Genomic DNA, 12,884 nt, shown 5'->3' with positions numbered 1-12,884 from the left:
CCTCAGCCTCCCAAGTAACTAGGATTATAAGTATGCCCCACCATGCCTGGCTGATTTTTGTATTTTTAGTAGATACGAGTTTCACCATGTTGGCCAGGCTGGTCTCGAACTCCTGGCCTCAACTGATCTGCCCACCTTGGCCTCCGAAAGTGTTGGGATTACAGGCATGAGGCACCATGCCTGGCCTAGAAAACCCTTTATCTGGAGCTTTAACTTTATTCAAGATCAGAAAGGATATGCTAACTTTTTAGTAAAAATTCAACTCAAAAATGGGTATTTTCCTCAAAACCTGCCCTTATGACCTGCAGATCCTGTGCCCCAGAAACCATAGGATGTCTCAATTCCTATGCAGGCAAAGGAGGGGAGCTTCACACTCGGCAGACCTCATAGCTGTTACACCAAGTGGGTACCTCTTTACATCTTATGGTATTTCTCCCAAAAAATGCTGAAAATACTGTTCTTTGGTAGATATATTTAAAACATACATTTCTCAAATTCAGATAGCTCTTTTACTATCTCTAATATTTCTATTCCTTTATTTTTTTTTTCATTTTTTTACTCCTGATTCAAGAGTCTAGATTCCATTGCCATATTACTGTGATGAAGATGAATCTGGTTTATTCATAATTAAAAATTTGTATTTGTTCAGAATTATTCTAAGTTTTTGTTTGTTTGTTTGTTTTTTGAGACAAAGTCTTGCTCCTGTTCCCCAGGCTGGAGTGCAATGGCACGATCTCGGCTCACTGCAACCTTCACCTCCTGGGTTCAAGCAATTCTCCTTCCTCAGCCTCCTGAGTAGCTGGAATTACAGGCACCTGCTACCACACCCGACTAATTTTTGTATTTTTAGTAGAGATGAGGTTTCACCATGTTGGCCAGGCTGGTCTCGGACTCCTGACCTCAGGTGATTCGCCCGCCTTGGCCTCCCAAAGTGCTGGGATTACAGGCATGAGCCACCGCGCCCGGCCAAGGATACAGTTCTTAAAACTGAATCAGAACCATTTCTGGTAGCAGCCAGCTACAAAGGAATCAAATGTATGAGATTGAAGCCACTTCAAATTCTCAACATGTTAAGTGCTTGAGATAGAGAAGGGCTGTTTTCACCCCAGGCCCCCACCCCCAACATCTGTCAGCTTGGTAGGGAAGAAATAGGCACTAGGATATTGTTCCTTTTTGTTTGTTTTACAGACGGTCTTGCTCTGTCACCAGGTTGGAGTGCAGCGGTGCCATCATGGCTCACCGCTGCCTCAAACTCCTGGGCTGAAGCAATCCTCCCACCTCAGCTTCCCAAAAGGTTAGGATTACAGGCATGAGCCACTGTGCCCATCCAGGCATTGATCCTTAAGTCCACAGCAAAACACCACGATGTAGACAAATGCTTGTTCCCCCTTCTGTGTACAGACACTGGTGAGAGAAACTGACAACAGTGAGGTATTAACTCCAGAGAGGAACTGGTAACTGATTTGTTAACTTGAGAAGAGAGCTGACATCACTAGTGTTTTACTTCAGAGCAACTGAAACCACTGAAGTGAAATTCCAGGGGAACTACTATTACCGAGATGTTACTTCAGAGGGACTGAGATCACTGAAATGAAACCTCAGATTAGCCCAGGTAACCGAGGTGTTAACTTTAGAGGCGTTGTCCATTCCCTGAGGTGGTGTTTCAGATAGATGAAATAACTAAGGTGTTACTTCAGAGAAGACAAGAGTGTAACTGTTTCTTTGGAGAAGAGCTGAGATCACTGAGGTGTCACTTCAGAAAGAGACAATCTGTGTTACTTCAGAGGATCTGAGTACACTGAGGTGTTTCATCAGAGAGGAGGTGAGATCACTGGGTGTTACTTCTGAAAGGAACAGACATCACTAATGGGTACTGCAGAGTGGCTCTGACCACTGAGGTTTACTTCAGAGGAGCTGAAATAATGTAAATGGGATCACTAAGGTAATACTTTAGAGATCATTGAGGTAATTCTTCAGAGAAGCTGAGATCACAGAGGTGTCTCTTCAGAGAAGTTGAAATCACTAACGTGAAACTCCAGAATGGAGGTCACTGCTATTTCATAAAGGAAGTGAAATCACTATATTGTGCCATCAGAAAGATGAGAATGCTGAGATGTTACTTAGGAGCTGAGATCACTGAGGTTCTGCTTCAGAGAAAAGCTGATATCAATGAGGTGTTACTTAAGGGAGGAGCTGAGATTACTGAGGTATTATTCAGGACCACGATGATATCCCTCAGGTGTTAGAAGCTGAGATCCCAGAGATGTTACTTAACAGAGGCTGAGACTGCAGATGTGATTCTTCAGAAAGGAAATGAGATCACTAAGCTGTTACTTTAGAAAGGAGATGAAACAAATCCAGTTGTTTACTGGAGTTGAGATCACACAGGTGTTACTTCAGAGGTGGCTGAAATCACTAAGGTGATTCTTTAGAGAAAGGTTGAGATCACTAGGGGTGATGTTTTAAAAAGACGTTACTTTAGGGAAAAGCTATGACCACTAAGATGTTACTTCAGAATGGAGCTGAGATCACTGAGGTAATAGTCCAAAGAGGAACTGAAATTACTGAGTTGTTACTTCAGAGCGAAGAGATCACTCAGGTTCCTAGATGAGATCACTGAGGTGAAAGTCCAGAAACCTGAGATCACATCAATGTTAATTTAGAGAGAAAATGAGAACACTGTGGTGCTATCTTAAATCTTCTGTGAAGGGAAGCTGCCAACCCGTGTCAGTTGAGTCCGTAGCTGGCATGTGACTCAGTGGTAGCTGCTCAGTGCCCACTACTATTCAGGCCCCAATTTCTAATTAAAGACAAAGTCATATTCCAATTAAGAGGAGAATAATTCAGTTAAATTCAATACACAGGGACATTTGTTTAGAAAGACTGTGTATCACAGGACAAGTTACACAGTACAAGTTATTCTGGATTCCAGTGACCTAGTGTTTTCAGGGAAATCCTTCCAAAAAGTATAGTTTGTTTTCCTGCCTTCTTAAAGTGAGCTTAATATCATTCTGCCTGTTCTTGCTGTGTCAGGCTGCCATTGATCCACTGGCGAGAATGCAGGCTCAGGTGTCCATGGAGCCAGGAAGTGGGCTTCAAAGCCCTTCTTTCTGAGGAGGATTCCCAGGCCATGTATTCTTGCCACTCACTTCCTTCTCTCCAAGGAGAAAGGTGGCACATGACCTACTGGAACATATGGGCTATCTACCTTTTTGGAATATAATATCAAAGGCCAGGGCCCTGAACTTTCATGCTGATAGCAGCCTTCTCAACCATTATCTGCTGCCTCTAATTTGTTGGCAGCATTCCACCTTTATTTTGGATTTGTTTTATTCAGAAGTCTGTATGTTTTAGGTATTTAAATACTTCTCTTCGGCTGGGCACAATGGCTCACACCTGTAATCCCAGCACTTTGGGAGGCTGAGGTGGGCAGATCGCTTGAGCCCAGGACTTTAAGACCAGCCAGACCAACATAGTGAATATGCTTCTCTAAAAAAAAAAAAAAAAAAATTAGCTGGGTGTGATGGTTTGCGCCTGTAGTCCCAGATATGCAGGAGGCTAAGGTGGGAGGATTGATTGAAGCTGGGAGTTCAAGACTAGTGAGCTGTGATCATACTACTGCACTCTAGCCTGGACAACAGAGTGAGACCTTGTCACAAAAAATACATACATATTTCTTTTAAAATTGTTTCTCCTAGCAGCTACTAAGAATTTGAAACGGTTCTCTTCAAATTTTCTATTATTTTGGAAAACATTTTAGTCTGCCTGGAATTTATTTCTGTGTATAATCTGACGCTTTCCAATAAAAAAGTAGTGACTGGAACAAGTATTTGCAGTGAAGAAAGAGCAATAACTTTAGCATAAAGATCTACAAATCAGTGATCATGGGACATGAAGAGAACACTCCAAAGAAGAGAATATACAACCATGGAAGCCTGGAAAAGGCTCAAGTGTGCCAATCCCAAAACAAATATGCTACCTACCCACTAATCAGTAAAGATTATCCTGTAATGACCAGGTATGAGAAGATGTGTGCTTTCATGCATTGTTGATGATGTTATCAATTAATATAATCCTTTTTCCCTGGAATTTCTCTGGGCCATAAAGTGGCTTCTTACCTGGGGAAACCCCACCCCCGATATTCAACGTGGGTTTTTTTTTTTTTTTTTTTTTTTTTTGAGATGGAGTCTCACTCTGTCGCCCAGGCTGGAGTGCAGTGGTCGGATCTCAGCTCACTGCAAGCTCTGCCTCCCGGGTTTATGCCATTCTCCTGCCTCAGCCTCCCGAGTAGCTGGGACTACAGGAGCCCGCAACCTCACCCAGCTAGTTTTTTGTATTTTTTAGTAGAGACGGGGTTTCACCGTGTTAGCCAGGCTGGTCTCGATCTCCTGACCTCGTGATCCGCCTGTCTCGGCCTCCCAAAGTGCTGGGATTACAGGCTTGAGCCACCGCGCCCGGCCCAACGTGGGTTCTTTTCTATTTCCCTAAGTGTCAGCTGGTCTGAGAAATAAAGGGAAAGAGTACAAGAGAGAGAAATTTTAAAGCTGGGTGTCTGGGGGAAACATCACATGTCATCAGGTTCCTTGATGCCCCCTGAGCCGTAAAACTGCACGTTTTTATTAGCAATTTTCAAAGGGGAAGGAGTGCACAAAAAGGGTGTGGGTCACAGAGGTCACATGCTTTAAGGGCAATAAAAGATCACAAGGCAGGAGGTCAGGGCGAGATCACAAGGTCAGGGCGAAACTAGAATCACTAATGAACTTCCATGTCCCACTGTGCATGCATTGTCATTGATAAACAAGGTTCAAGAGCAGAGAACCAGTCTGACTGTCATTCGCCAGGCGGGAATTTCCTAATCCTAGCGAGCCTGGGGGTGCTGCAGTAGACTAGGGCGTGTTTCATCCCTATCTACATCTGCATAAGGCAGACACCCCCAGAGCGGCCATTTCAGAGGCCCCACCCTGGGAATGCGTTCTTTTCCCAGGGCTGTTAATTAATATTCCTTACTGGGGAAAGAATTCAGCGATACTTCTCTTACCCGTTTTCAGTAATAAGAGAAATATGCCTCTGTCCTGCCCGGCCCACAGACTTTAAAGTTACCTCCCTTGTTCCCTGAGAAATTGCTGTGATCCTGTTCTTAAGGTGCCCAGATTTCACATTGTTCAAACACACATGCCTTACAAACAATTTGTGCAGTTAATGCAGTCATCACAGGGTCCTGAGGCATACATCCTCTGCTTATGAAGATGACAGGATTAAGAGATTAAAGACAGGCATAGGAAATCACAAGAGTATTTATAGGGGAAGTGATAAATGTCCGTGAAATCTTCACAATTTATATTCTGCCATGGCTTCAGCTGGTCCCTCCGTTTGGGGTCCCTGACTTCCTGCAACAGCTTCTGCTGTGGCTATCCCATATCTGGTGTGAGGAGACAGTGGTATGACTCATCCCTTCTCTGGAGGAAGATGACAGCACACTGGGCTTGGCATGTGCCAGGCAGCCCTGAGGCATCCCTGAGGGAGAGGGGGCATTCCCAGAAAACAGGCTGGGAAATCTCTGGCCACCAACAGCCACTCAGTATACGGAGGGGCTGGTGATAGAGGCTGGGAGTGTCTTGTCTAGGAGTTGGACTTGCCCTGGAGTGGGGGAAACTTTTGGGTGGTAGTAGTGTGTATTAGGGTTCTCTAGAGGGACAGAACTAATAGAATACATACACATACACACACACACACACACACACACACACACACACACACACACATATATATATGGAAGAACTTGAAAGTCTGATGTTCCAGGGCAGGAAGTGTCCAAGCATGGAAGAAAGATGTAGGCTGGGAGGCTAGGCCAGTCTCTCCTTTTCATGTTTTTCTGCTTGCTTTATATTCACTGGTATCTGATTAGATGGTTCCCACCAGATTAAGGGTGAGTATGCCTTCCCCAGCCCACTGACTCGAATGTTGATATCCTTTGGCAACACCCTTGCATACACACCCAGGATCAATACTTTGCATTCTTCAATCCAATCAAGTTGACACTCAGTATTAACCATCTCAAGTCCACCCCTTGTCAACTTGAACCCATACACATCTCCTGAGATCATACATAATCTTCAAATAAAGACAATAATAATTATAATTACGCCTAAAATACAACTATCTTTTGTACAACTGGAAACAAACCAATCCCCAACCCAAATACTATTACATAAAGTTAATGTTTAAATGCTGACATGAAGTCAATAAATCTTATGTCACATGATAAAGGAAAATGAAATAAAATGAAGATATTCGTAGTGCAAGTGTATACATGCACAAACATGTTTGGGTTTTTTTCTGAGATGGAGTCTTGGTCAGTTGCCCAGGCTGGAGTACAGTGGTGCAATCTCAGCTCATTGCAAGCTCCGCCTCCCGGGTTTATGCCATTCTCCTGCCTCAGCCTCCCGAGTAGCTGGGACTACAGGCACCCACCACCACGTCTGGCTAATTTTTTGTATTTTTAGTAGAGACGGGGTTTCACTGTGTTAGCCAGGATATTCTCAATCTCCTGACCTTGTGATCCGCCCACCCTGGCCTCCCAAAGTGCTGGGATTACAGACGTGAGCCACTGCGTCTGGCCAACACAAACAAGTTTTTAACAAAAGAAGGAAAAATACTCATGACAATTACAGTCCCCATTTCTGCAGCTGGTCACATGGTTGTAGCTGATATTGATCACTACTTTCTTCTACTGCCCATTCTGTATTTCCTTTGCCTTCAGCAGGCACCTCCACAGACCATGGTTTTTTTCCTGGTGGAGTGACCCAAACCTTCATTCCTGAAGGGTCTGGGCCATTTGTAGTCCTGCCTGGATTGGGCTGTTATAGATTCCTACTGACCTTAATCACAGGGCATGGTAATATTAAGAGATGCCCCAATGGATCGCCTGTATTCCACACATACTGTTCCATACCTCCGTTGTGGAGTAGATTGATTTCATCTTGATAGTCCAGGTCAAGCACCCCAGGCAACACTGTAACTCCCTCTTAGCTTGTTGACTTAAAGGTAGGAGGAGCCCAAAGTGTCCAGGTGGGAATCTGAACTTCCAGTTTAATGGGATCATTGTTGTGTCTCTTGGTAGCAGCATTCCTCTCTCTGAAACTAAGACCTCAGACCTCTAGGCCAGCAGAATGTAATGTCACGGGAACACAAAGAAAAAATTTTGCTAGTGGATCAGTAGGGGTGATGGTGAGTGGTGCCACTTCCACTTCCACCCCTCGATTCCTGGACCCATGAATCCTGGCTATGGGAGAAACAGTACCATATATTGGACACTGATTCAGAGCATACACGGCCTTCTGGAGAACTTTGCCCCAGCCTTGCAAAGTAGTGTCACCTAGTTGGCATTGTAATTGTGACTTCAAAAGGCCATTCCACCATTCTAGCAATCCACCTGCTTCAGGGTGATGGCGAACATGGTAAAACCAGTGAATTCCATGAGAATGAACCCACTACTACACTTCTTTAGCCATAAAGTGAGTGCCTTGGTCAGAGGCAATGGTGTGTGGAATACCATAACAGTGGATGATGAGGCATTCCATAGGTCCACAGATGGTAGTCTTGGCAGAAGCATTGCCTGCAGGATAGGCAGACCCATATCCAGAGTGTCTATGCCAGTGAGGACAAACCTCTGCCCTTTCCATGATGGAAGAGGTCCAGTAAATCAACCTGCCACCAGGTAGGTGACTGATCACCCCGAGGAATGATGGTGTCATATTGAGAGCTCAGCGTTGGTCTCTGTTGATGGCAAATTGGGCACTCAGCAGTGGCTGTAGCCGAATCAGCCTTGGTAAGTGGAAGTCCGTGTTGCTGAACCCATGAGTAACCTCCATCCTGGCCACCATGGCCACTTTGTTCATGGGCCCATTGGGCAATGACAGGGGTGGCTGGGGAAAGAGGCTGAGTGGTGTCCACAGAATGGGTCATCCTATCCACTTGATTATGAAACTCCTCTGCTGAGGTCACCCATTGGTGAGCACTCACATGAGACACAAATATCTTCACAGTTTTTGACCACTCAGAGAGGTCCACCCACATACCTCTTCCCCAAATTTCTTTGTCACCAATTTTCCAATCATGCTTCTTCCAAGTCCCTGACCATCCAGCCAAACCATTGGCTACAGCCCATGAATCAGTATATAATCACACATCTGCCCATTTCTCCTTCCATGCAAAGCGCACAACCAGGTGCACTGCTCAGAGTTCTGCCCACTGGGAAGATTTCCCTTCACCGCTGTCTTCCAAGGATGTCTTAGAAAGGGGCAGTAGTGCTGCAGCTGTCCACTTTCAGGTGGTGTCTGCATATCGTGCAGAACCATCTATGAACCAGGGCCTCGTCTTCTCTTCCTCTGTCAACTGATCATGGAGAACTCCCCATAAGGCCATCAGTGCAGGCTGGGGGAGAGAAGGCAGGGGGGCAGGAGTGGAGTCATGGGCATTTGAGCCACTTCCTCATGTAACTTACTTGTGCCTTCAGGGCCTGCTTGAGCCCGATCATGTACATACCACTTCCATTTGATGATGGAATGCTGCTGTGCATGACCCACTTTATGGCTAGATGGGTCAGAAAGCACCCAGTTCAAGAAAGACAGTTCAGGTCACATGGTGACTTGACGAGCCATAGTCAAACATACAGTTTCCACCGAAGTCCAGTAACAGGACAAGAGCTGTCTCTCAAAAGGAGAGTAGCTATCTGCAGAAGATGGCAGGGCCTTGCTCCAAAATCCTAGAGGCCTCTGCTGTGATTCACCTGTGGGGGCCTGCCAAAGGCTCCAAACAGCATCCCTATCTGCCACTGACACCTCAAGCACCATTGGATCTGCTGGGTCATATGGCCCAAGTGGCAGAGCAGCTTGCACAGCAGCCTGGACCTGTTGCAGAGCCTTCTCCTGTTCTGGACCCCACTCAAAACTGGCAGCCTTTTGGGTCACTCGATAAATGGGCTGGGGTAACACACCCAAATGAGGAATGTGTTGCCTCCAAAATCCAAATAACCCCACTAGGCATTATGCTTCTTTCTTGGTTGTAGGAGGGGCCAAATGCAGCTTCCTTCACCTTAGAAGGAATATCTCAACAGGCCCCACACCATAGACCCCTAGAAATTTTACCGAGGTAGAAAGTCCCTGAATTTTAGTCAGATTTGTTTTGCATCCTCTGGCATGCAAATGTCTCACCAGTAAGTCCAGTGTGTTTGCTACTTCTTACTCACTGGATCCAGTCAGCATAATGTCATCAATGTAATGGACCAGTGTGACATCTTGCAGAAGCAAAAAGTGATCAAGCTCTCTCTAAATAAGGTTACGACGCAAAGCTGGAGAGTTAATACACCCGAGGCAAGATAGTAAAGGTATATTGCTGGCCTGGCCAGCTGAAGACAAATTGCTTCTGGTGGGCCTTATGGACAGGAATGGAGAAAAAGGCATTTGCCAAGTCAATGGTTGCATACCAGGTACCAGGATGCCGAGACCAGCTTGGTTGGGGAGACCCTAACCCAGCAGTGCTAGAGGAATTAAAGACATACACACACAAATACAGAGGCATGAAATGAGAAATCAGGGGTCTCACAGCTTTCACAGCTGACAGCCCCGAACAGAGATTTACCCACATATTTATTAACAGCAAACCAGTAATTAGCATTGTTTCTATAGATATTAGATTAACTAAAAGGACCCCTTATGGGAAACAAAGGGATGGGTCTGGCTAGTTATCTGCAGCAGGAGCATGTCCTCAAGGCACAGATCGCTTGTGCTATTGTTTGTGGCTTAAGAACACCTTTAAGCGGTTTTCCCGCCCTGGGTGGGTCAGGTGTTCCTTGCCTTCATTCCAGTAAACCCACAACCTTCCAGTGTGGCATTATGGCCATCATGAAAATGTCACAGTGCTGCAGAGATGTTGTTTATGGCAGTTTTGGGGCCAGTTTGTGGCCAGATTTTGGGGGGCCTGTTCCCAACACCAGGAGGTTGTTGATTTGCACCAGCAATGAAACCGCACCTGGTACGGCAGCTGCAAGTGGAGTCACCACTTGGTTTAGCCCACGATAATCCATGAGTGTCATTCTCCAAGATCCAGCTGTCTTCTGCACAGGCCAAATGGGCAAGTTGATGGGGAGGCGGTGGGAGTCACCACCCCTGCGTCCTTCAAGTCCTTGATAGTGGTACTAATCTCCACATTCCCTCCAGAGATTCAATAGTTTCTGATTTACTACTTTTCTCAGTACAGGCAGCTCTAATGGCTTCCATTTGGCATTTCCAACCATAATAGTCTTTACCAGTCAGGGAGCCAATGTAGGGGTTCTGCCAGCTGCTAAGTATGTCTATGCCAATTATGCATCCTGGCACTCGGAAAATGACCACAGGATGAGTCTGGGGACCCACTGGACCCACTGTAAGTTGGACCTGAGCTAAAACTCCATTAATTACCTGACCTCTGCCTCCTGACCTCAGGTGATCCACCCACCTTGGCCTATCAAAGTGCTAGGATTACAGGCATGAGCCACCCTGCCTGGCCATTGTTTTCTTTCTTTTTTCTTTTTTTCTTTTTTTTTTTTTTTTTTTGAGACGGAGTCTCGCTCTGCCGCCCAGGCTGGAGTGCAGTGGCCGGATCTCAGCTCACTGCAGGCTCCGCCTCCCGGGTTCACGCAATTCTCCTGCCTCAGCCTCCCCAGTAGCTGGGACTACAGGCGCCCGCCACCTCGCCCGGCTAGTTTTTTGTATTTTTTAGTAGAGACGGGGTTTCACCGTGTCAGCCAGGATGGTCTCGATCTCCTGACCTCGTGATCCGCCCGCCTCGGCCTCCCAAAGTGCTGGGATTACAGGCTTGAGCCACCGCGCCCGGCCTCTTTTTTTTTTTTTTTTTTTTGAGGCGGAGTCTCGCTCTGTTGCCCAGGCTGGAGTGCAATGGCACAATCTTGACTCACTGCAAGCTCCGCCTCCTGGGTTCATGCCATTCTCCTGCCTCAGTCTCCCGAGTAGCTGGGACTACAGGCACCCACCACCCACCACTCCTGGATAATTTTTTGTATTTTTAGTAGAGACAGGTTTTCACCGTGTTATCCAGGATGGTCTTGATCTCTTGACCTCATGATCTGCCCGCCTCAGCCTCCCAAAGTGCTGGGATTACAGGCATGAGCCCCCGCACCTGGTCCAGCCATCATTTTCTTTCATCACCTTGTCCACTGAACTTAGGAGCAACCAACCAGCTTCATCATGTTCCTTGGTTCTCCACATATAGTCAAAGGTATTATGTATAGAGTTACCAAACTCCTTGCCTCTCATGAGCCGTGAATCAGGAGCGTCAAATGCATTTATTTTGCATAACTCTCTAAACAGTTTACGCCAAGGACTATCAGTGTTCTCCATACTATTAGAAGTAGAGTCCTTAACATTTTGGGGTTTAATCATATTAACCAGCCAAATCCAGAAACCCCAAAACCAACAAAAGAACTCCATCCTTAATATTCTGTTCCTCCAGAACCACTCCTGGTAGCAAAATCTGTATTAGTCAGAGTTATCCAGAGGGACAGAACTAATGGAATAGATATATAAAGGGGAGTATTAACTTACACAATCACAATTTCCCACAATAGGCTGTCTGCAAGCTTGAGGAGTAAGGAGAGCCTGTCCGAGTCTCAAAACTGAAGAACCTGGAGTGAGATGTTGTAGGGCAGGAAGCATCCAGCATGGGAGAAAGATGTAGGCTGGGAGGCTAGGCCAGTCTTGGCTTTTCATGTTTCACCAGTATTAACCATCACACCTATAAATTTCCCCAGCCTGTAAGCAGCTGTGGGCTCTGGAATTAAGCTCATCCCCCATCTCTATAGGTTTTTGCAATATACCTGTGTTGTTGTTGAGCTACAATCTCTCTCTCTCTGTCTCTCTCTCTCTGTGTGTGTGTATGTGTGTGTGTGATTCTTTAACCCTCGCCTTCCCTTCAAAACCTAACATTTTGATGCCAAAACCCAGGATGGGGATTGGGTTCTAAATGGGTAAATCTTTTCTTGCAACCTGGAAAGCAGCAAGCAGCAAAAACCAGACCCAGGCCTGCTTCCACATCCTGAGGGGACTCCCTATTCCCAGCCCTGTTCCTTTATTCTCTCTTCTTCTCTGGCTGACTTCCAGATCCTGATCAAACTCTTCATCCTCTTTTTGCTTCCTTCCCCTTTCCAGGCAGCTCCAGCAAGTATCAATCTCATTGCTGGATATCACATCCAATACCCATCTCCAATTAGTGGGTGAGTCTCCCTTTTTTTCCTTTCTGGATTCCTCTCATATTTCTGGGGGTTCACCAGAAAATTCCAGCACTGGGTAAGAGGTCTCCCTGGTCACCAGGTGACTGTGGCCTGCCCTCTGAGGGGACGCCATCAGAACACTCACCACTCTGGCCACTGCAGCCTCTGGGGGACTGCAAAGAGCTGTAGGGACGTCCTGGCTCTCCTATGTCCCTTCTCCCAGGAGGAATCGGGGTACTTACTCCCCTCCAGGGTATTCACTTCCCTCTGGGGTACTTCCATCCTCTAAATTTCTCACTCTCTGGCCAGCAGTATGGGGCAAGACTCCTGAAAACCTCTTCAAGACACCACTCTTGGATGCTTCATCCAGAACCTCCAAGCCCAGGGCTTGGCAAACTGCATTAAAACTGAATGCCTTGCTGGTTGAGCTCAGTGACTCATGCCTGTAATCTCAGCACTTTGGGAGGCCAAGGTGGGCAGATCACAAGGTCAGGAATTCGAGACCAGCCTGGCCAATATGGTGGAACCCTGTCTCTACTAAAAATACAAAAATTAGCCGGGTATGGTGGCAGGCGCCTGTAATCCCAGCTATTTGGGAGGCTGAGGCAGGAGAATCATT

General features: G+C 46.3%; 2 long non-coding RNA genes across 5 annotated transcripts in view; one reads left to right on the top strand and one right to left on the bottom strand.

Annotated features, from left to right (window-relative positions):
• LOC135964853 (uncharacterized) overlaps positions 1-12,884 on the bottom strand; it is a 35,285-nt gene that overhangs the window by 7,886 nt on the left and 14,515 nt on the right. The window lies entirely within an intron of this gene.
• On the top strand, positions 306-3,829 carry LOC141407484 (uncharacterized). Its single transcript, XR_012416873.1, has 2 exons — positions 306-402; positions 3,702-3,829. It is a non-coding gene; the product is annotated as an uncharacterized lncRNA (long non-coding RNA).

This window comes from Macaca fascicularis, chromosome 8, assembly GCF_037993035.2.
Source record: "Macaca fascicularis isolate 582-1 chromosome 8, T2T-MFA8v1.1".
In the NCBI taxonomy this organism is placed as follows: Eukaryota; Metazoa; Chordata; class Mammalia; order Primates; family Cercopithecidae; genus Macaca; species Macaca fascicularis.
The sequence above is the reverse complement of the archived record's forward strand: the minus strand, read 5'-3'. Positions and strand labels throughout refer to the sequence as shown.